We start from the raw sequence: 25782 nt of genomic DNA, 5'->3' as shown, positions 1-25782 counted from the left end.
GCTGTCTGATCTATACACTAGGCTTCTGCATGAGATTTTGCTTGAAAAGAGTACCATGGCTATGAAAAAAAAATCGATTAGATAGATGGATAGATTTTAAAAATGGATTTTTAAAATTGATGACCTAAGTTTCACAAATGACCAAACAGAGGTTAGAGAAAGTAAGTGAAGTGTTCACTGTTGACAAAGAAAGTAGAAAAGCAAGGACCAGAAGCCAACCTTTTCCTTCTATACTGTCTCTACAATTAGAGACATGATTTTATCTTTTCTCCTGATAAAGGGAACGTGGGCACTGTGCTACTCCCACTGTGTTGGGAGAAAAAATACAAATAATTGCTAGTCTGAGCCCTCAGAGGCCTTTGAATCTATGGGGACCAGCAAGGGGAAAGTTTTAAGAGTGGGGAGCCATCAACAATACTCAATGTGTCCATAGAACCAGGAAGCTAAGAACAAAAGAACCCAAGGAGATAAAAAGTAGAAAAAAAGGGCTCACTTTTAGAGCGGGTGAAATTTGACTTGCCTTACATTTATACCATCATCATAAAATAAGTCATTGACGATATTTGCATGTCCATGGAGCTTTAAGAAGAAAATAGACAATCATTTGGTAATATGGCCTAGACTAATGGGCTTCATACTTCTCTGATCACATCTACCAAAGCCATATATGTTTATTTATTTATAAAATATGCACAAGTACTATATCAAGTATATAATGCATATTATAAACACATAAAATATAATTTATTAAAGGAAAATATAGAAACTTAAATAAAAATGGAAGTTCTGATATTTTCTCTGTTCTCCTGTTGGTCTTCTTATAGACCCCATGGATGAGATGCACCCTACTTTGGCCACCCCTAGGCATTAATATGTCTGAAGTACAAGACCAGAGGAAATGAACTCAACATCATTTCCATATTTATAATATTGTTAATTTCACAAAAATAAATTTTATGTAATTTACAATAGCATTTTCTTAAAAAGAGAAGTTTGTCAACAATATTAAAGAATATCAGCCAAATTGCTGAAAAGGAGGTGGAAAGAACACTAAATCTGGAATAAAGTAGACCAAGTTTCATCCAACTCTGCCTTGAAGTAATCTTTGGTAAATCAATAAACATCCCTGTGCCTTAGTTTTCCTGTTAGTAAAATGGGAACAATAAACCCAGTGCTCAATATATGTCACCTGTTACTCAATGTGTATCTAAAAAAGGAAAATCGAGCATGGTAATTAGGACACGTGGATCTTTTCTTGAAGTAGACTTTGGAAATTCAATAAAAGCTGGAGGAAACGAATACATTAAAGGGCAACAACATCAAAGAAAGGTTCTTTGCCCTGAGGAAGCTCTTCTTAAAGTTATATTACTATAATAATGGGTTAAGTGGTGCTCATATAGTTAGCTTGAATAGCTGGTAGTAAAAAGGAGTCAACTTATTTACCAAAAAGCTTTTAAGAAAATTGATAAAAGCTAAAATGACTCATTTTGCCCACATGTTAAACACATTGTTTAAATATATATATGTGTATATATGTGTGTGTGTGTATATATAGATATATAAATTACAGATGATGAAACAATTTAAAAATGTGGGAGAAAAGTGGTTTTATCAGCAACTAAATGGTCTTTTCTGGGCCTCAGTTTCCTCATGTGTAAAATGAAATTGGAGGAGGGAATAAAAAAATTCCCTTCTAGTGCCATAAGGTCCTGCAACTCCATTATGGGGCATATACTTGGAAGATCTGAGAGCAGGGACATGAATGAAAATTTACTTGCTGGTGTTTATGGAGGCCGTATGCACGGTTTGCAATGGGTGGAGATGGCCTAAGGTTACAACGACTGATGAACAGAATAGTGAACTGTGGTGTATGTATACAATGAAATATTGAGAAACTGCAAAAAGGAGTGAAGTTGTAAGGCATGCAACAAGGTGAATGGATCCTGTAGACAGCATTTTGAGGGAAGTACACCAGAAACGAAAAGATAAACATTATAATGCCTCACCAATATGGACTAACTACAGTGTGTAAACTCAGAATTGAATCTTAGAGCACAGCTTATCAGGGGAATGCTTATTGTAATGGTCCCCAGATTGTAAGCTCTTACAGCAGTCACATTTATTCCTGAATTGTAATGGTTTTCTCCAAATTCTGAGATGCTGATCCCTTTGTTTATGACCTGGTCGGTATCTAGAACTTTGGGTATCTGTCTTGCACTTGAAACTCAGAGCTAGAGCTTGGCAGATATGAATGTCAGTATTAGCACATACAGCAACTGTTAAAAAAGCTAAAAAAAAGTCCAGACTTCAATTAGAGATATGAATGAAGCAGATCTGGTTAGGAATAAAGCAAATCAGGCCAAAGGGTAAAAGTCGATACTGACTGTGTTTTAAAACTTCAACTTCCATGTGAGACCAAGAGAGGAGATGTTTCTTTGGTGCAGGATCTATATTTTCTGTAGTATACTAAATAATTTAACTTGTATGGTCAGTTTATTCAAACACCATAATTACATGGAACTTTGAATAGGAAGCAAGATCTGGTAGGTTTGTACAGGTTAGTGTGAAACAGTGATACATCCCAAAGTAATTTGGGCAGAAAATAAAAATATATATGCAAGGCCTCCTGAGGAGCTGGGGGAAAATGCAGAAATGTTGGACATCCCCACCTGGATTGTTGCTGATGTTCTCATACTGAGGACTGGCGGTTTGATGTGCCCTTATGAAGCTTTTTACTGCCGAGGAGAGGCTAAGCCTGCTTGTGATTATGCCTGAGTCTCCCCCTGAGTACCTCTTTGTTGCTCAGATGTGGCCGTCTCTTTCTTTCTAGCTAAGCCAACTTGGCGGGTGGACTCACTGCCTTCCCCATTACGTGAGACCTGACTCCCCAGGGCGTAAATCTCCCTGGCAATGCAGGATATGACTCCTGGGGATGAGCCTGGACCTGGCATCGTGGGATTGAGAACATCTTCTTGACCAAAAGGGGGATGCAAAATGAAACAAAACAAAGTTTCAGTGGCTGAGAGATTTCAAATGGAGTCAAGAGATCACTCTGGTGGGCATTCTTATGCACTATATACATATCCCTTTTTAGGTTTTAGTGTATTGGAATAGCTAGAAGTAAATACCTGAAACTATCAAACTGCAATGATTGTATAACTATGTAACTTACATGGGGTGATGGTGTGATTGTGAAAACCTTGTGGATCATACTCCCTTTGTGCGGTGTATGGATGGATGAATAGAAAAATGGGGACAAAAACTAAATGAAAAATAGGGTGGGATGGGGGGGATGATTTGGGTGTTCTTTTTTACTTTTATTTTTCATTCCTATTTTTATTCTTTCTGGTGTAAGGAAAATGTTCAAAAATAGATTGGAGTGATGAATGCATAACTATATGATGGTACTGTGAACAGTTGATTGTACACCATGGATGACTGTATGGTATGTGAATATATCTCAATAAAACTGAATTTAAAAAAATCCCTTCCAGCCGGGAAATTCTCTATGGCTACCACAGAGATCTGATACTCAAGAAAGGGGAGAGAGAGAAGGAAAGAGGGAAAAAAGGAGAGAGAGTGGGAGAGAAGAAAGAAAGAGAAAGAGACCATTCAATTAGTAGCTGAGAAACAAGTTATACTCTTCCCTCTGTGATTTTATTTTCCTTAAATGAAAACAAATGGCATCATTAATAAAAGATTTGACATAAGATTTGTCATTCAATGAGGAAACTTTAAAAAAACTGAAAACTAGAAAAATGAAATGATTTTCTCTTAATCTGCTTGATATTATGAGTACTTATAACATGGTAAGGGCCTCATAAATTAGTATACTTAAGGACAAAGCAAATTTTAAATTGCTATTTGTTTTCTTTGCAAAAGAAATAAAACATTAAATGTGAGAATATAAAGGCATAGTCTACAAGTGGCTAATGAAATAAGAAGGAATTCTGGAAATCCATGAAAATATTTCAAAGGAATCATCCAAGGATTACATGCCAAACAGAGTTTATGAAATCAGTGGCAATGCTGAAATTGACCCAATTCTAAAGATGTAATCCCAGAACCAGTCATTAATGTTGAACAATATTGTTTTAGCCCACAAATAATATTGCAAAAGGAAGTGGACATTTTCCAGAACCTCATGATATTGTAGTCATTTCTACCCAACGGTCTTAGGAAAATAAATAGTGCTAAAGAAATACGTAAAGAGGTAATAAGTTATGAAGCCCTGGGGTGGATAAGGAAATCAGAAGGGGTGGGTGTGCTGGTTTGAATATATTATGTCCCCCAGGAAAAGCCATATTCTTTGATGCAATCTTGTGGGGCAGACATATTAGTGGGGATTAAGTTGGAACATTGGATTAGGTTGTTTGCATGGAAATGCGCCCCACCCAACTGTGGGTGATGACTCTGGATAATTTCCATGGAGGTATTACTCCACCCATTCAGGGTGGGTATAAATTAAATCACTGGAGCCATATAAATGAGTTGACAAACAGAAGGAACTCAGTGCAGCTGAGAGTGACATTTTGAAGTGCAGCTGAGAGGGATGCTTTGAAGAATGCAGAGAAGCTGAGAGAGTGGCTCCAGATGAGAGACAGTTTGAAGACGGCCGTTGAATGCAGACTCCTGCTCCAAAGAAGCTAAGAGAGGAAAAATGCCCCAAGAGCAACTGAGAGTGACATTTTGATGAGGAGCTGTGGCCTAGAGAGGAACGTCCTGGGAGAAAGTCATTTTGAAACCAGAACTTGGAGCAAACGCCAACCACTTGCCTTCCCAGCTAACAGAGGTTTTCCGGACACCATTGGCCATCTTCCAGTGAAGGTACCCGATTGTTGATGCGTCACCTTGTACACTTTATGGCCTTAAGACTGTAACTGTGCAACCAAATAAACCCCCTTTTATAAAAACCAATTCATTTCTGGTGTTTTGCATTCTGGCAGATTAGCAAACTAGAACAGTGGGAAAGAACTAAATTCATAGAAACTGAATGCACGAAGTAAAATAAGAATGGAAGAAGAGTCTAGAATTGTTAGAATAGTAACAGCAATCTAAAAAAGTATTGGCAGTAATATAAAAGAAAGAAAAATTTTTAATTTAATTTAGGGAAATTCACCTGATGCCTGTGTACAGTAGACTCTAAAAATATATGAATTAGGTAAGTCTCTTTGGTATATATCCTTTTACAGGAGTTCAAGAATCTCTTAGTTTTTATTTTGTTTTTGTTTTCCTGGAATAAAAAATAGACATAAATTCAAGGTAGATTCAAAATATTTGGCTAATCACTACAAGATGCTGTCCAAAACCAGAACCTGAATTTACAGCAAGGCAAGTTTTCAGCAAGTTCTGAGGACAGAGATTCTACAGCCTTCTTTGGTAAAATCTACTCTAATGGTAAATGACATCTATTGTCAAAAATTATCTTCATCTCTCATCAGGCTAGCTTTTATTATAGATTAAAATAAGATCAATCTTTCCTGTATTCTCACACAGAGGATGCTGAATATCTTTTACACTTCTCTTGATAACTCATGTCCAGAAGCACATCTATTATCATCCTATGAGGAAGGACAGTCTGTGCTGTTTTGCCATTGTTCTGTGTCCATCTGGATTACCAGCATCAACCAGTTCTCCTGTTGGAAACTTTAATAGATTTCTATGGCTGCTGTAACAAATAGTCACAAATTTAGTTGCTTGAAACAACACAAAATTTATTATTTTACAGTTCTGGAGGTTAAAATTCTGAAATGAGTCTCACTGGGCTAAAAATCAAGATGTCACCAGAACTGCATTCCTTCTGGAGGCTCTAGAGAAGAAACTGTTTCCTTGCTGTTTCTAGCTTCTAGAGGCAGCCCCCATTCCTTTGCTCATTGCTTGTTCCTTCATCTTCAAAACCAGCAGTGTAGCATCTTCAAAACTCTGCCTGACTCATCTTCTGCCTCCTCCTCTGGCTTTTAAGGGCCCTTGTGATTAAATTGGATTTGCCTGGATAATGCAGGCTCCTCTCCCTGTGGTAAAATCAGCTGATTAGCAACCTAATTCCATCTGCAACCCCAATGCCCCTTTGCCATGTAACAGAACATATTCACAGGTACTAGGGATTGGGACATGGCCCTCTTTGGGGAGCCATTATTCTGGCTACCTTGTCACCATAGCATATTCCTTCACTTCTATTCCAGTTATCTATTCATTGGCCTAGTTTGTTACTGTATAACAAAACACTTCAAAAATTAGTGGCTTAAAACAACAATGGTATCTTTTTTTCTCACATTTCTATGGGATGACCACTTGAGCAATTTTTCTGTTGGTTTCACCTTTGGTTACTCACGTGGCTGCCATCTTCTCATAGCTCAACTGGGGCTGGAGGGTGCAAGATGGCCTCACTCACATGTCCGACGGGTGGAGCTGGCTTTTGACTCCTCCATGCAGCATCTCACCTCAGTAGCCATGACTGGCTGAACTTCTTCATAGTACAGTGGTCTTAGGGTTTCAAGAAAGCTAGAGAGGAAGCTGCAAGCCCTCTTAAGGCCTAGACTCTAGAACTCACACAACATCACTTGCCACCACATTCTATGGGGCAAAACAAGTCACAGAGCCAGCCTACACTTGGTTGATAAAATAGATTCTTTTTCTTATGGGAGGAATGGCCACCTCACACTGTAAAAGGCCATGCACAGAGGAATGTGTGACTCATTGGGGACCATTAGTTTAATACTCTAACACAATTTCCTACCTCTCTTCTAGTAACTTGCTTTTCATCCATCCAAAAACCAAAATTTTAAACTTACAAAAATTGAATAAAATAAAAGCCAATCTCTTAAAACTTATTTTAAAATATAACATACATAAAGTACATAAATCATAAATATACAGCTCAAAAATGAACTATCACAAAATGAATGAACCCCCTCTAACCACTACCCAAGTCAAGAAATAACACTGCCAAGTACTCCAGTGCCCTCCTTGTGGCTCCTTTCCACTATTTCCTCTATGAAGATAATCACTAACCTCACTTCTAACACTCTGGGTTAAATGTGCCTGTATCAGAGAAACAGAACCAATAGGGTATATGTGTATCTATATCTATCTATACTAAGAGATTTACTTTCAGTAATTGGCTCACATGATTGCTGGGGCTGAAAATTCAAGATCTGTGGGGCAGGTGGCAGGCTGGAAATTCTGGTAAGAATTGATGTTGATATCTTGAGTCCAAAATCATAGGGGGTGCCAGTAGCTTGGAAAACCAAAGAGAAGTAGTAGATAGTGTGGTCTTGAAGCAGAATTTCTTCTTTTTGGAACCCTCAGTTCTTTGCTTTTACGTCCTCCAAGTGATTAGATGAGGCCCACCTACATTAGGAAAGGTAATCTGCTTTACTTAAAGTCAACTGTTTGTAGATGTTGATCCCGTCTACAAAATACCTCTGCAGCAACATTGAAGCCACAAAAGTGGTTATAAAATATGTTTTCTTTTTTTAAAAAATAGCATTTCATATTGACATATAATTCACATACCATAAAATTAACCATTTAAAAGAGTACACTTCAGTGGATCTTAGTAAATTCACTATGCTGTGTAACCACCACCACTATCTAATATCAGAACATTTCTATCACCCCAATAAGAAACCTTGTACCTATTAGTCAGTTAGTATGTTCTTTTTTTTTGTATCTGGCTTCTTTTGCTCAATTTCATGCTTGTGGGAGCCATATTTTTTATTCAGTAGTCAATATGTTTTTGAGTAAAGCCAAAGGAGTAAAGTACAGGTTTTTCTAATTAGCTTTAGTTCCATATACCAGATTAGTGGTTTTCCACCCTGGTTGTACATTAGTATCACCCTGGGAGCATTAAAAAAATGCGGATGCACATGCCTTGTCCCTGGTAACTAAATGACAATCTGAGTGTGTGGTAGGGATAGGCTGGAACATTAATCATTTTAAAAACTCTCAAAGTGATTCTACTATGTAGCCAGGGCTAAGAACTACTAAGATAGAACAATATTTCTTAAACTTAACTGATCAGAAGACATACCTGATCAAAATAAGACTCTAACTAAAAATATAGATTCTCTTTGGGCCCTCAAGCATATGGAATTGGAATCTTGACTCTATGGGTCTGGGAATTTGCATTTTGACCAGAGCTCCATGCAATTCTTAAAAGGCAGTTTCAGAAATGCTTCAGGAAACCAATGATTATTTGTAGGAAAATAAATGACTTCATCAAGAGAAGTTTCTATTGCTTTCAGACAAGAAAACACTAATGCTACTTTAAAACATTTTTAATACATTAAAAACAGATGATTTTAATGTACAATTTAACTATAGTGGTGAGGGAAAGAAAGATGTTTTCTATCTGCCTCATTTCTTTTAATTTATGTTTAGTCCAAAGTGAAAACCTATTGGGAAGTAGTCTTTTCTACCTCCTGCTCTGAGGTTAACACAGGAAACTGACTACTTTTTTTAAACATCAAACCAGGGCTCAATGTTCTCAACAGGCTGTAAAATTCCCAGTTTGCTTTTCATTCACAGTGAACAGGGTACAAAGAATCTTCTTCACATCATCAGATAAACACATTGGGAAATTTTTTTAATGCAATGCCAAGAAAAATGGTAAAAGAAATGGAAAAGAGAAAAAAAATTCAAAAAGGGAAAAGAAATCTCAAAATAATCTTGAAATGAGACTACATTACATACTGTAATACAAAAGTAACTTTACATTTTGATAAGAACATTTTGTTAGAAGCCAGAATGTGCATTCTAGACTAGGAATGTATTCCTATCATTTCCTTTGGTTGGAGATAACTTATATAAACCTGAGGTAAGGATAGTTCTTAATATAGTACTTTCTACATTCTAGTTCTTAATTACATATTTTCTTTATTGAAGAGTGTCTTCAATTATTGAAACCTTCTCTTGATCTGTTGTATAATTACACATATGACCTGGTAGTTTCGCAACTTAACAGATGAACACTCATAGGAAACTAGGTTCTGTTACTTAGTACGTTAGCTCAATACATTAATGTTGTTATATAGTGGTCTGAGCACACTAATAAATTCTTCAGTTGTTTTTTTAAATAAACCATTTATTTTAGAATAATTTGAGTTTTACAGAAAAATTGCAAAGATAGTTCAGAGAATTCCCATATGTCTCACACCTGGTTTCCCTTACTAATAACATCTTATATTAGTATAGTACATTTATCATAATTAATGAGCTGGCACTGATACATTAGTAACTAAAGTCCATACTTCATTCAGATTTCCTTAATTTTTACCTAATGTCTGCTTTTCTGTTCCTGGATACCATATTACATTGGCTGTGACAGTTTCTTAGACTTCGTTTTTGATGGCTTTGACAGTTGAGCAGTACTGGTCAGGTATTTTGTAGAATGTCACACACTAATAAATTTTAAACATGTGTAATTAATTCCTAGATTCAGTAAATGCACAGGAAACATTTTTTTAAATAAAAATTTTTATTGTCCTAAATATATATAATGTAAAATTTGCCATTTTAGCCATTCTTAAGTATACAATTCAGTGGCATTAATTGCTTTTACAATATTGTGCTACCATAACCATTACCTACTCTTTTCCATCACCCCAAACAGAAATTCTGTACCATTAAGAGTTTCCTTTTTATTGTTAGAGAACTTGTAGGTTTACAGAAATATCATGCATGAAATATATAAAATACAGAGTTCCCATATACCACCCTATTATTAACCCCTTGCATTAGTGTGGTACATTTTTTATAATTCTTGAAAGAACATTTTTATAATTGTACTATTAACTATAGTCCATTGTTTATATTGGGGTTCACTATTTAAACATTTTTTTCTTTTAAATTTTTATTCTAGTAACATATATACAACCTAACATTTCTCCTTTTAACTACATTCACATATATAATTCAATGCAGCTAATTGCATTCACAATGTTGTGTTACCATCACCACCATCTGTTACCAAAATTTAAAAATCAACCCAAACAGAAATTCTGTATAACTTAAGCATTAACTCCCCATACCAAATCCCTAACTCAGCCTCTGGTAACATATATTCTAGATTCTGACTCTATGAGTTTGCTTATTCTAATTATTTCATATCAGTGAGATCATAAAATATTTGTTCTTTTTTTGTCTGGCTTATATCCCTCAATGTAATGTCTTCAAGGTTCATCCATGTTGCCGCATGAATCAAAACTTCATTCCTTTTTAATGCTGAATATATACCACGTTTTGTTTCCCCATTCATCAGTTGATAGGTACTTGGGTTGCTTCCAATTTTTGGCAATTGTGAATAATGACACTATGAAAATTAGTGTGCAAATATCTGTTCAGGTCCCTGCTTTCAATTCTTTTGGGTATATACCTAGTAGTGGGATTGGTGGGTCATATGATAATTCTATGCTTACCTTTCTCAGGAACTGCCGAACTGTCTTCCACAGCGGCTGCACCATTTTACATTCCCATCAAGCAATGAATGAGTGTTCCTTTTTCTCTACATCCTCTCCAACACTTGTAATTTTCATTTTTTTTCAATAGTAGTCATTCTAGTGGGTTTGAAATGGTATCTCACTGTGGTTTTGACTTGCATTTCCCAAATAGCTAATGACGTTGAGCATCTTTTCAGTGCTTTATAGCCATTTGTATATTCTCTTTGGAGAAATGTCTATTCAAGTCTTTTGCCCATTTTTAAATTGGATTGTTTGTCTTTTTATTGTGGAGTTGCAGAATTTCTTTATATTTCTGGATATGAAGCCCTTATCAAATATGTGATTCTCAAATATTTTCTCCCATTGAGTAGGTTGTCTTTTCACTTTCATGATAAAGCCCTTTGACGCACAAATTGCTTATAATTTTGATGTTATCCCATTTATCTATTTTTTTCTATCATAGCTTGTGCTTTGGAGGTAAAGTTTATGAGACCATTGCCTAACACAAGATCCTGAAGATGCTTCCCTACACTTTCTTCTAGGAGTTTTATAGTCTTGTTTCTTATATTTAGGTCTTTGACCCATTTTTAGTTGATTTTTTGTATGTGGTACAAGATAGGGGTCTTCCTTCATTCTTTTGCATATGGATATCTAATTCTTCCAGCATTATTTGTTGAAGAAATTATTCTTTCCCAATTGAGTAGACTTGGCAGCCTTGTCAAAAATTAATTGGCCATAGATGTGAGGGTCTATTTCTGAACTTTCAGTTTAATTACATAGATCTATACATCTATCCTTGTGCCAGTACCATGCTGTTTTGACCACTGTAGCTTTGTAATAAGGAGAAGTCAAGACATGTGAGTTCTCTAATCTCGTTCCTCTTTTTCAAGATGGTTTTCTCTTTTCAGGGCCCCTTACTTTTCCAAATAAATTTGATGATTTGCTTTCCCTTTTCTGCAAAATAGGCTGTTGGAATTTTGGTTCAGATTGCATTGAATCTGTAAATCATATTGGGTAGAATTGACATCTTAACAAATATCTTCCAATTCATGAGCATGGACTGTCCTTCCATTTATTTAGACCTTTTTTGTTTTCTTTTAGCAAAGTTTTGCAATTTTCCTTACACAAATCCTTTACATCTTTGGATAAATTTATTCCTAGATATTTGATTCTTTTAGTTGATATTGTAAATGGGATTATTTTTCTTGATTTCCTCCTTAAATTGCTCATCATTAGTGTATAGAAATACTACTGATTTTTTGTGTTTTGTTCTCTTACCCTGCCACTTTGCTGAATTCATTGATTAACTCTAATAGCTTTGTTGTAGATTTTTCAGGACTTTCTACACGCAGGATCACATCATCTGCAAATAGTGAAAGTTTTACTTCTTCCTTTCCAAGTTGGATGCTTTTTATTTCTTTTTCTTGCCTAACTACTCCGGCTAGAACTTCCAGTACAATGTTAAATAACTGGTGACTGTGGGCATACTTGCCTTGTTCCAGATCTTAGAGGGAAAGCTTTTAGTGTTTCACCATTTAGTAGGAAAATTTGATTTAAAGCAATTTAAAAGGAAAAAAAAATCCTTTGGAGATTGTTCAAACTATTTGTATCAAGTAAAAAAGACTTGAAAGTCATTATTAGGTTTTAGAGATATAATACAAGATAGATAAGTTATGATTAGTTGTTAGAATTCTCATCACTGCCAAAAACTGAAACTTGAACAACTTTAAAAATTGAGCAGGAATTGAAATTATTTATATTCCTCTAAGTTCCAATTTTTGTTATTGTCATTACACAGTCGATAAAGTTAATATTCTCTTGGGTTTTTTTTAAATTCATCACTATAAACATTTTTTGCTTTGTAGTAGTATACATATTTGACATTTTAAAGCTATATAGTAACTGTTCCATCATATTAATATGTCTTATTTGTTGAAATCTTCTCCATTGTAGAATATTTGGATTGTTTTCACTTTTTAAAATACTTTTTTAAACATTTTTATGAAGAACCATTTAAAGCTAAACCAATTTGTATTTTCTCCAGCTATGTATATAAATGTACAATTTTCCTCACATTCATCAGGTTTTGTCTTTCATGTATTTTCTACTCTAATTAGTATGTAATACTCCTTTAAAGCTGTTCTGCTGCATACTACTTCACAGGAGCCAAGATAATTCGTTTTTCCGTGTCTCCCCGTGTAAATTATTTCTTCTTTCTAATATTAAGTGAAATTTAAATGCCAACCTTATAGAAGAAATTAGATGCAGAAAATTTTATTTACTATTATGCCTCTTAGTGAGGGAGAGCTGTCCTTTTGGAAAATGAGAGTTTGTAGTAAAGGTTAAATATAAGGAAGACAGTTCTTCTAGAAACTAGGGATGATTTTATTGATTGATTAAGGAAGAGGGAGGGGAAGAGAGAGGAAAAGCAAGAAAGAAGGACACAATAAGGATATAGTGAAAGGTCAGCACTCCATATTTTGACATCTGTCCCCTCTATAACTTGCTCAAATCTTTAATAAAGTATTTTTAAAGACCTAAAAAGTGCTAGATACAAATGGATTAGCTGAAGACACTAAGATTGGTGAGATAAAGAGTGGTGGGAGAGGCGGGGCAAGATGGCAGACTGGTGAGCTGTATGTTTTAGTTACTCCTCCAGGAAAGTAGGTAAAAAGCCAGGAACTGCGTGGACTGGACACCACAGAGCAATCTGTCTTTGGGCATACTTCATACAACACTCATGAAAACGTGGAACTGCTGAGATCAGCGAAATCTGTAAGTTTTTGCGGCCAGGGGACCCGCGCCCCTGCCTGCCAGGCTCAGTCCCGGGGGAGGAGGGGCTGTCAGCTCCAGGAAGGAGAAGGGAGAATTGCAGTGGCTGCTCTTATCGGAAACTCATTCTACTGATTCAAACTCCAACCATAGATAGACTGAGGTCAGACACCAGAGACTCTGAGAGCAGCCAGCCCAGCAGAGAGGAGACAGGCATAGAAAAAAAACAACACGAAAAACTCCAAAATAAAAGCAGAGGATTTTTGGAGTTCTGGTGAACACAGAAAGGGGAAGGGCGGAGATCAGGCCTTGAGGCGCATATGCAAATCCTGAAGCAAGGCTGATCTCTCTGCCCTGTGCAACTTTCCTTAATGGCCCTGGTTGCTTTGTCTATTAGCATTTCAATAACCCATTAGATCTCTGAGGAGGGCCGTTTTTTTTTTTTTTTTTTTTTAAATCCTTTTTGCTTTTTCTAAAACAATTACTCTAAGAAGCTCAATACAGAAAGCTTCAAAGAATTGAAATTTGGGCACGTCAAGTCAAGAGCAGAACTAAGAGAGCTCTGAGACAAAAGGCAATAATCCAGTGGCTGAGAAAATTCACTAAACAACACAACTTCCCAAGAAAAGGGGGGTGTCCGCTCACAGCCACCATCCTGGTGGACAGGAAACACTCCTGCCCATCGCCAGCCCCATAGCCCAGAGCTGCCCCAGACAACCCAGTGTGACGGAAGTGCTTCAAATAACAGGCACACACCACAAAACTGGGCGTGGACATTAGCCTTCCCCGCAACCTCAGCTGAATGTCCCAGAGCTGGGAAGGGGGAGCAGTGTGAATTAACAGAGCCCCATTCAGCCATCATTTGAGCAGACTGGGAGCCTCCCAACACAGCCCAGCAGCCTAGAACTGCCCTGGGGGGACGGCACTCACCTGTGACTTAGCACAGTCATCCCTCAACAGAGGACCCGGGGTGCACAGCCTGGAAGAGGGGCCCACTTGCAAGTCTCAGGAGCCATACGCCAATACCAAAGACTTGTGGGTCAGTGGCAGAGACAAACTGTGGCAGGACTGAACTGAAGGATTAGACTATTGCAGTAGCTTTAAAACTCTAGGATCATCAGGGAGATTTGATTGTTAGGGCCACCCCCCCTCCCCGACTGCCCAGAAACACGCCCCACATACAGGGCAGGCAACACCAACTACACACGCAAGCTTGGGACACCAATTGGGCCCCACAAGACTCACTCCCCCACTCACCAAAAAGGCTAAGCAGGGGAGATCTGGCTTGTGGAGAACAGGTGGCTCGTGGACGCCACCTGCTGGTTAGTTAGAGAAAGTGTACTCCACGAAGCTGTAGATCTGATAAATTAGAGATAAGGACTTCAACTGGTCTACAAACCCTAAAAGAACCCTATCAAGGTCAGCAAATGCCACGAGGCCAAAAACAACAGAAAATTATAAAGCATATGAAAAAACCAGACGATATGGATAACCCAAGCCCAAGCACCCAAATCAAAAGACCAGAAGAGACACACCTAGAGCAGCTACTCAAAGAACTAAAGATGAACAATGAGACCCTAGTACGGGATATGAAGGAAATCAAGAAGACCCTAGAAGAGCATAAAGAAGACATTGCAAGACTAAATAAAAAAATGGATGATCTTATGGAAATTAAAGAAACTGTTGACCAAATTAAAAAGATTCTGGACACTCATAGTACAAGACTAGAGGAAGTTGAACAACGAATCAGTGACCTGGAAGATGACAGAATGGAAAATGAAAGCATAAAAGAAAGAATGGGGAAAAAAATTGAAAAACTCGAAATGGACCTCAGGGATATGATAGATAATATGAAACGTCCGAATATAAGACTCATTGATGTCCCAGAAGGGGAAGAAAAGGGTAAAGGTCTAGGAAGAGTATTCAAAGAAATTATTGGGGAAAACTTCCCAAATCTTCTAAACAACATAAATACACAAATCATAAATGCTCAGCGAACTCCAAATAGAATAAATCCAAAAAAACCCACTCCGAGACATATACTGATCACACTGTCAAACATAGAAGAGAAGGAGCAAGTTCTGAAAGCAGCAAGAGAAAAGCAATTCACCACATACAAAGGAAACAGCATAAGACTAAGTAGTGACTACTCAGCAGCCACCATGGAGGCGAGAAGGCAGTGGCACGATATATTTAAAATTCTGAGTGAGAGGAATTTCCAGCCAAGAATACTTTATCCAGCAAAGCTCTCCTTCAAATTTGAGGGAGAGCTTAAATTTTTCACAGACAAAGAAATGCTGAGAGAATTTGCTAACAAGAGACCTGCCCTACTGGAGATACTAAAGGGAGCCCTACAGACAGAGAAACAAAGACAGGACAGAGAGACTTGGAGAAAGGTTCAGTACTAAAGAGATTCGGTATGGGTACAATAAAGGATATTAATAGAGAGAGGGAAAAATATGGCAAACATAATCCAAAGGATAAGATGGCCGATTCAAGAAATGCCTTCACGGTTTTAACGTTGAATGTAAATGGATTAAACTCCCCAATTAAAAGATATAGATTCGCAGAATGGATCAAAAAAAATGAACCATCAATATGTTGCATACAAGAGACTCATCTTAGACACAGGGACACAAAGAAACTGAAAGTGAAGGATGGAAAAAAATATTTCATGCAAGCTACAGCCAAAAGAAAGCAGGTGTAGCAATATTAATCTCAGATAAAATAGACTTCAAATGCAGGGATGTTTTGAGAGACAAAGAAGGCCACTACATACTAATAAAAGGGGCAATTCAGCAGGAAGAAATAACAATCGTAAATGTCTATGCACCCAATCAAGGTGCCACAAAATACATGAGAGAAACATTGGCAAAACTAAAGGAAGCAATTGATGTTTCCACAATAATTGTGGGAGACTTCAACACATCACTCTCTCCTATAGATAGATCAACCAGACAGAAGACCAATAAGGAAATTGAAAACCTAAACAATCTGATAAATGAATTAGATTTAACAGACATATACAGGACATTACATCCCAAATCACCAGGATACACATACTTTTCTAGTGCTCACGGAACTTTCTCCAGAATAGATCATATGCTGGGACATAAAACAAGCCTCAATAAATTTAAAAAGATTGAAATTATTCAAAGCACATTCTCTGACCACAATGGAATACAATTAGAAGTCAATAACCATCAGAGACTTAGAAAATTCACAAATACCTGGAGGTTAAACAACACAGTCCTAAACAATCAGTGGGTTAAAGAAGAAATAGCAAGAGAAATTGCTAAATATATAGAGACGAATGAAAATGAGAACACAACATACCAAAACCTATGGGATGCAGCAAAAGCAGTGCTAAGGGGGAAATTTATAGCACTAAACACATATATTAAAAAGGAAGAAAGAGCCAAAATCAAAGAACTAATGGATCAACTGAAGAAGCTAGAAAATGAACAGCAAACCAATCCTAAACCAAGTACAAGAAAAGAAATAACAAGGATTAAAGCAGAAATAAATGACATAGAGAACAAAAAAACAATAGAAAGGATAAATATCACCAAAAGTTGGTTCTTTGAGAAGATCAACAAGATTGACAAGCCCCTAGCTAGACTGACAAAATCAAAAAGAGAGAAGACCCATATAAACAAAATAATGAATGAAAAAGGTGACATAACTGCAGATCCTGAAGAAATTAAAAAAATTATAAGAGGATATTATGAACAACTGTATGGCAACAAACTGGATAATGTAGAAGAAATGGACAATTTCCTGGAAACATATGAACAACCTAGACTGACCAGAGAAGAAATAGAAGACCTCAACCAACCCATCACAAGCAAAGAGATCCAATCAGTCATCAAAAATCTTCCCACAAATAAATGCCCAGGGCCAGATGGCTTCACAGGGGAATTCTACCAAACTTTCCAGAAAGAACTGACACCAATCTTACTGAAACTCTTTCAAAACATTGAAAAAAATGGAACACTACCTAACTCATTTTATGAAGCTAACATCAATCTAATACCAAAACCAGGCAAAGATGCTACAAAAAAGGAAAACTACCGGCCAATCTCCCTAATGAATATAGATGCAAAAATCCTCAACAAAATACTTGCAAATCGAATCCAAAGACACATTAAAAACATCATACACCATGACCAAGTGGGGTTCATTCCAGGCATGCAAGGATGGTTCAACATAAGAAAAACAATCAATGTATTACAACACATTAAAAACTCGAAAGGGAAAAATCAATTGATCATCTCAATAGATGCTGAAAAAGCATTTGACAAAATCCAACATCCCTTTTTGATAAAAACACTTCAAAAGGTAGGAATTGAAGGAAACTTCCTCAACATGATAAAGAGCATATATGAAAAACCCACAGCCAGCATAGTACTCAATGGTGAGAGACTGAAAGCCTTCCCTCTAAGATCAGGAACAAGACAAGGATGCCCGCTGTCACCACTGTTATTCAACATTGTGCTGGAAGTGCTAGCCAGGGCAATCCGGCAAGACAAAGAAATAAAAGGCATCCAAATTGGAAAAGAAGAAGTAAAACTGTCATTGTTTGCAGATGATATGATCTTATATCTAGAAAACCCTGAGAAATCAACGATACACCTACTAGAGCTAATAAACAAATTTAGCAAAGTAGCGGGATACAAGATTAATGCACATAAGTCAGTAATGTTTCTATATGCTAGAAATGAACAAACTGAAGAGACACTCAAGAAAAAGATACCATTTTCAATAGCAACTAAAAAAATCAAGTACCTAGGAATAAACTTAACCAAAGATGTCAAAGACCTATACAAAGAAAACTACATAACTCTACTAAAAGAAATAGAAGGGGACCTTAAAAGATGGAAAAATATTCCATGTTCATGGATAGGAAGGCTAAATGTCATTAAGATGTCAATTCTACCCAAACTCATCTACAGATTCAATGCAATCCCAATCAAAATTCCAACAACCTACTTTGCAGACTTGGAAAAGCTAGTTATCAAATTTATTTGGAAAGGGAAGATGCCTCGAATTGCTAAAGACACTCTAAAAAGAAAAACGAAGTGGGAGGACTTACACTCCCTGACTTTGAAGCTTATTATAAAGCCACAGTTGCCAAAACAGCATGGTACTGGCACAAAGATAGACATATAGATCAATGGAATAGAATTGAGAATTCAGAGATAGACCCTCAGATCTATGGCCGACTGATCTTTGATAAGGCCCCCAAAGTCACCGAACTGAGCCATAATGGACTTTTCAACAAATGGGGCTGGGAGAGTTGGATATCCATATCCAAAAGAATGAAAGAGGACCCCTACCTCACCCCCTACACAAAAATTAACTCAAAATGGACCAAAGATCTCAATATAAAAGAAAGTACCATAAAACTCCTAGAAGATAATGTAGGAAAACATCTTCAAGACCTTGTATTAGGAGGCCACTTCCTAGACTTTACACCCAAAGCAGAAGCAACAAAAGAGAAAATAGATAAATGGGAACTCCTCAAGCTTAGAAGTTTCTGCACCTCAAAGGAATTTCTCATAAAGGTAAAGAGGCAGCCAACTCAATGGGAAAAAATTTTTGGAAACCATGTATCTGACAAAAGACTGATATCTTGCATATACAAAGAAATCCTACAACTCAATGACAATAGTACAGACAGCCCAATTATAAAATGGGCAAAAGATATGAAAAGACAGTTCTCTGAAGAGGAAATACAAAGGGCCAAGAAACACATGAAAAAATGTTCAGCTTCACTAGCTATTAGAGAGATGCAAATTAAGACCACAATGAGATACCATCTAACACCGGTTAGAATGGCTGCCATTAAACAAACAGGAAACTACAAATGCTGGAGGGGATGTGGAGAAATTGGAACTCTTATTCATTGTTGGTGGGACTGTATAATGGTTCAGCCACTCTGGAAGTCAGTCTGGCAGTTCCTCAGAAAACTAGATATAGAGCTACCATTCGATCCAGCGATTGCACTTCTCGGTATATACCCGGAAGATCGGAAAGCAGTGACACGAACAGATATTTGCACGCCAATGTTCATAGCAGCATTATTCACAATTGCCAAGAGATGGAAACAACCCAAATGTCCTTCAACAGATGAGTGGATAAATAAAATGTGGTATATACACACGATGGAATACTACGCGGCAGTAAGAAGGAACGATCTGGTGAAACATATGACAACATGGATGAACCTTGAAGACATAATGCTGAGCGAAATAAGCCAGGCACAAAAAGAGAAATATTATATGCTACCACTAATGTGAACTTTGAAAAATGTAAAACAAATGGTTTATAATGTAGAATGTAGGGGAACTAGCAGTAGAGAGCAATTAAGGAAGGGGGAACAATAATCCAAGAAGAACAGATAAGCTATTTAACGTTCTGGGGATGCCCAGAAATGACTATGGTCTGTTAATTTCTGATGGATGTAGTAGGAACAAGTTCACTGAAATGTTGCTATATTATGTAACTTTCTTGGGGTAAAGTAGGAACATGTTGGAAGTTAAGCAGTTATCTTAGGTTAGTTGTCTTTTCCTTACTCCCTTGTTATGGTCTCTTTGAAATGTTCTTTTATTGTATGTTTATTTTCTTTTTAACTTTTTTTTTCATACAGTTGATTTAAAAAAGAAGGGAAAGTTAAAAAAAAAAAAAAAAAGAAAAACAAGGAAAAAAAAAAAAGATGTAGTGCCCCCTTGAGGAGCCTGTGGAGAATGCAGGGGTATTTGCCTACCCCACCTCCATGGTTGCTAACACGACCACAGACATAGGGGACTGGTGGTTTGATGGGTTGAGCCCTCTACCATAAGTTTTACCCTTGGGAAGACTGTTGCTGCAAAGGAGAGGCTAGGCCTCCCTGTATTTGTGCCTAAGAGTCTCCTCCTGAATGCCTCTTTGTTGCTCAGATGTGGCCCTCTCTCTCTGGCTAAGCCAACTTGAAAGGTGAAATCACTGCCCTCCCCCCTACGTGGGATCAGACACCCAGGGGAGTGAATCTCCCTGGCAACGTGGAATATGACTCCCGGGGAGGAATGTAGACCCGGCATCGTGGGACGGAGAACATCTTCTTGACCAGAAGGGGGATGTGAAAGGAAATGAAATAAGCTTCAGTGGCAGAGAGATTCCAAAAGGAGCCGAGAGATCACTCTGGTGGGCACTCTTATGCACACTTTAGACAACCCTTTTTAGGTTCTAAAGAATTGGGGTAGCTGGTGGTGGATACCTGAAACTATCAAACTACAACCCAGAACCCATGAATCTCGAAGACAGTTGTATAAAAATGTAGCTTATGAGGGGTGACAATGGGATTGGGAAAGCCATAAGGACCAAACTCCACTTTGTCTAGTTTATGGATGGATGTGTAGAAAAGTAGGGGAAGGAAACAAACAGACAAAGGTACCCAGTGTTCTTTTTTACTTCAATTGCTCTTTTTCACTCTAATTATTATTCTTGTTATTTTTGTGTGTGTGCTAATAAAGGTGTCAGGGATTGATTTAGGTGATGAATGTACAACTATGTAATGGTACTGTAAACAATCGAAAGTACAATTTGTTTTGTATGACTGTGTGGTATGTGAATATATCTCAATAAAATGATGATTTAAAAAAAAAAAAAAAAAAAGAGTGGTGGGAGAAAAGGAAAAAAAGACTGCCAACTGGACAGGCAGAGAAAAGTAAAAGGAGGAAAGTAAAAGTGTGCATGTGTGTGTGTGTGTCTGTGTACATGTGTGGTTGGGGACAGGAATATAATTCAGAGGACTTTTCATCATTGGAGTTACTTAAGGCTTAAGTCTTGAGTCAGGTATAACCTGAGCTCAGGGAGACCCCCTCTGATGCCTGGATTCACAAATTTATATGTTTGAAATGATGTTTTTTAAGTTTATCACATTTAGTTCCTCTCATCATTTGAAAATGTTTTTATTCATAAAGTATGGAAATATGTACCTTGTATTCAAAATTTCCTTTTAAAAAAATAGCCACTAATTATCTCCCCATTCTGATTTCTTGTAAATTTAAGTTTTATATTCTATTTTTTGAACCCAATGTAATATTGATATGGCTGCAGAGATAATGGATCTAAGTTAATCTTTTCCCATATCATTGAAAAAAGTTATTTTGTTCTCTATTGTATTACTTCTGGTTTGCAATAAAATAGGTCCTTGTAATGGTTGGAATCTATAATTGGCCAATTTTTGGAACCCCGATATTATAAACACTAACACCTTGTAATGAATTTTATAATCTGGTTCTATCATTATGTTCATTTAAGAAGTAATTATTTGACAGTTTTGCCTCCTTTCAAATGAGTTTCATTATCAAACAAAATCTGTTGGGGATTTAAGTTGGTAATAAGAATCATAGAATTTAGACCAGACAAGTATAGTAGGGTTAATATTGATTAATTTTGTGATTTAAAAGTGAGATAACAGAGGCCAAAAGAACTTGGATCACTTTCCCAAGTCACAGCTAGTTAACAGCAGAGCAGGAACTCTGAGCCTGTCTTTCCTGACTATTTCAAAACATACAGCAATAAAAAAGGAACTGCCTAAAGATTTCCTTTTATTTCAAATACTGTTTCTCATGGATTTCTGCTAACCCATACTAAAATAATCTCACCTTTCATTCTGTGAACAGGGAGGTCAAAATTTTAGGAGCACAGGAGTAGAAGTTTGCCACCTACAGGTCAAAAGAAAGAAGAAATCTTTCAGGTTTCACACTTTCAGAATAAAGATTTGACTACCCTTATGAAGCAAAAATGTGCTTTAAAAAACTTCCATAGAATAAAAAGTATTTGCAAATCCCTGTTGAGGAACTGGGGGAAAATGTGGAAACATTAAACTTCCCCACCTGGGGAATTCTGGATATTCTCACAAGCATTAGGGACTACCAGTTTAGTAGGCCAAGTCCTCGATCTTGGGGCTTACCCTTATGAAGCTTGTTATTGCAAAGGAGAGGCTAAGCCTACTTAAAATTGTGCCTAAGAATCTCCCCCAGAGAACCTCTTTTGTTGCTCAGATGTGGCCTCTCTTCCTAAGCCAACTCAGCAGGTAAACTCACTGCCCTCCTCACTATGTGGGGCATGACTCCCAGGGGTGTAAATCTCCCTTGCAACATGGGACATGACTCCCAGGAATGAGCCTGGACCTGGCATCATAGGACTGAGAAAGCCTTCTTGGACCATAAGGGGGAAGAAAAAAGAAATGAAATAAAGTTTCAGTGGCTGAGAGCTCTCAAATGGTGTCAAGCAGTCATTCTGGAGGTTATTCTTATGCATTATATAGATATCCCTTTTTAGTTTTTAGTGTATTAGAATAGCTAGAAGAAAAAACCTGAAACTATTGAACTGCAATCCAGTATCCTTGATTCTTGAAGATGATCACATTACTATATAACTTCTACGATATGACCGTGTGATTGTGAAAACCTTGTGACTCATAGTCCCTTTATCCAGTGTATGGACAGATGAGTAGAAAAAAGGGGGACAAAAAGTAAATGCATAATAGGGAAAAAGGAGTATGAGATGTTTTGGGTGTTCTTTTTTATTTTTATTTTTATTTTTATTATTTTTAGTTTTATGTTTTGGAGTAATAAAAATGTTCAAAAAATTGTGATGAATGCACAACTACATGATGATACAGTGAATAATTGATTGTACACTTTGAATGACTGTATGGTGTGTGAATATATCTCAATAACACTGCATTAAAAAAAAACACTTTTTAGGTGATGTTACCCTCATTTCATCACTGTTATTGTGCAATGATTCTACTATATTCTTTTTCAATAGTATATGGTACTGTTGTGACAGAAAAATTATGACAGAACACTCACTGGTATGAATCCTTAATTAGGCATGAAAATGCTTCTTAGAAACTAAGAACATCTCTCTCCTTCTGCTGGTATTTCCTCCTCATTGCTGGGAAATATCTGAGTGGGCAATGAAAACACTTTAGTGATTTGGGGACAACTGAATAACCCCTTGGAAAAAGTTCATTTAGAGTCTTAACTCATATGATTTACTAAAATAAATTCTAGGTGGATTAAATATTAAAGTGTGGAATATTAATAAGACCATAAAAGTTCTAGAGATCTTTGTAGGCAATTGTAAGAATGGGGGTTGGGAAGAGCTTTCTAAACATAACACCAAAGGAAGAAAATCAAAAGAAAATATAGACATTTTACAAACATTTTTTAAAATAAGGAAAAATCACTCTTCTTTGTTCCTCACTAATAATCAAAGAAAGGTTAATTAAAATGAGATAGCCTTTTTACTCAACTTGCCAAAAAAAAGTTAATGAAAATATCCAGTATTGGCAGGAGTTGGGGAAATAGTACTCTCACTTATAAAGCCTTTTGGAAGAACATTTAGACAAAAAATATATTAGAAAAGCTTTAAAAAGCCCACCTACCTGTTGACCCAGTATCCACTTCTAAGAATTTATCCAAAGAAAATAATCATGAATAAGAGGAAAGATTTAACCACAAATATATATACTGTAACTTAGTTTATAATAGCTCCCAAGCCTGAACTGATCTACATGCCTGATAGGATATGGGTTAAATTGATTATAGTAGGCTATTGTGATGGAAATAATATGATGCTATTAAAATTACTTTACCTAACTCTATTTAATGGTATTGGAGAAGCGTTTTTAATATATTGCTTCAGTGTGTTCAGAATGATACCATTTTTGGATTGTATAACACACAGCTACATTCACACATACAGAAGAGGCCTTGGAAAGCCATACCCCAAATATTAACGATGGTTACCTGAATGTGTAGGAAAAAGAAAAAGAGACCAAGAGATTCATCTAAAAATGTTCTTGTAGAAAAAGGGTAGGAACTAAAGGATGACTGTATTTAAAAATCCTGGGTGGGAAATGTGTTTAGGGGAAGAGGAAAAGGCAATCCATAGTTAATTGTGTCTGGCAGAGAAAAGATTAAAAGAATGGGGCCTGGCTGTGAGGAGATAAAAGTATTTGGGGAGAATGGAGGTGCCAGAAATACAACATTTTTCAAGAAGTTCAGATGCAAAATAAGAGCTTGGCCACATGATTTAGGAGCCAGGATGTGAAGTCACAAACAGAACTGGTAATTTGACAGGCCTGCTGACTGCATGGCATAGATTTTGTTATCCCAGGAGTCAATCTAAAACAGTTCATAAATTCTCTGGTCTAAATTAAGGCCTAAGGTGTCAAAAAAGCTCCACAACAAAACATTACTAAATGGGCACAGATGAAAACTCATTCAAAAATAGCAAAGAAATTTGATTTTTTTTTAAAATGGTTTCACTTCACTAAAATATATCATACTAAAAAAAATCTCAATTTTTTCACCTATGGAAGTTAGAGCTGAGCAAAATTCATTTGATTTTCACCTTTTATTGAATATTTGCTCCTACGTTACTTTCTACACTATCACAACAGTGCAGATTAACTCGTAGAGATGTGATCTTCAAACTTTTTTATCATGTGCCCCAATATATGCACATTTATTTATTTATAAATTAAGTAGTTTGTGCTAGTTTGCTAATGCTGTGGAATGCAAAACACCAGAGATGGATTGGCTTTTATAAAAAGGGGGGTTATTTGGCTACACAGTTACAGTCTTAAGGCCATAAAGTGTCCAAGGTAACACATCAGCAATCGGGTACCTTCACTGGAGGATGGCCAATGGCGTCCGGAAAACCTCTGTTAGCTGGGAAGGCAAATGGCTAGTGTCTGCTCCAAAGTTCTGGTTTCAGAATGGCTTTCTCCCAGGATGTTCCTCTCTAGCAGGCTTGCTCCTCTTCAAAACGTCACTCACAGCTGTACTGAGTTGTTTGTTTGTCAGCTCATTTGTATGGCTCCAGTGATTGAATTTAGACCCACCCTGAATGGGTGGGGTAATAACTCCATGGAAATTATCCAATCAGAGTCATCACCCACAGTTGGGTGGGGCACATCTCCATGGAAACACTCAAAGAATTCCAATCTAATTAACACTGATAACGTCTGCCCACACAAGATTACATCAAAGATAATGGTGTTTGGGGGACATAATACATTCAAACTGGCACATAGTTATAAATATATCCTACCAAACTAAATATATGTAAATTAGGTATGTTAAGAAAAAAAAATTAAAATTATAGAATGAGATAAAAATAAACAGAAGTAGAAATTCTAATATATTCGTCCTGCACACAATGGGCCTTCTTGTCTGTGCTTCTCACTCCTTTTCAGACATCACTGGCCTCCAGTACCATCTCTGTAAGTCCCACTGTCAGACTCTAACTCTTGCTGGGTGCCTCTGGTACTCAGTTTTTCTGTAAAATGCAGATACTAATAGAGCCTACCTCACTGAATGGCTGTGAGGACTAAAGTGCTCCCCATAGTGCCTGGTAGGCAGCTATGACACACACTTTACATGGAGCAATCCTTCTTTTGGTAATTGCTGGGGTAAAGCAGATTGCATGTGATATTTTAGGAATTCAAGTTGTTTCTGTGAAATAATGCAAGAAGATTTGTTAGTATACATTTTAGTCTCCTAGC

The 25782-nt window shown here is 36.8% G+C and overlaps 1 protein-coding gene across 2 annotated transcripts in view; it reads right to left on the bottom strand.

Annotated features, from left to right (window-relative positions):
- BBS12 (Bardet-Biedl syndrome 12) overlaps positions 1-25782 on the bottom strand; it is a 121552-nt gene that overhangs the window by 73295 nt on the left and 22475 nt on the right. The window contains exon 5 of one of the 2 annotated variants that reach the window (XM_037830595.1): positions 21863-21922. The exons of the other annotated variant lie outside the window; for it this stretch is intronic. The gene's annotated coding sequence lies outside the window, so the exon portion shown is untranslated. The remainder of the gene's footprint in view (positions 1-21862; positions 21923-25782) is intronic. 2 annotated transcript variants of the gene reach the window in all.

The sequence above is a fragment of the Choloepus didactylus genome, chromosome 3 (genome assembly GCF_015220235.1).
Source record: "Choloepus didactylus isolate mChoDid1 chromosome 3, mChoDid1.pri, whole genome shotgun sequence".
Taxonomy (NCBI): Eukaryota; Metazoa; Chordata; class Mammalia; order Pilosa; family Megalonychidae; genus Choloepus; species Choloepus didactylus.
This window is presented reverse-complemented; position numbering and strand designations above follow the sequence as displayed.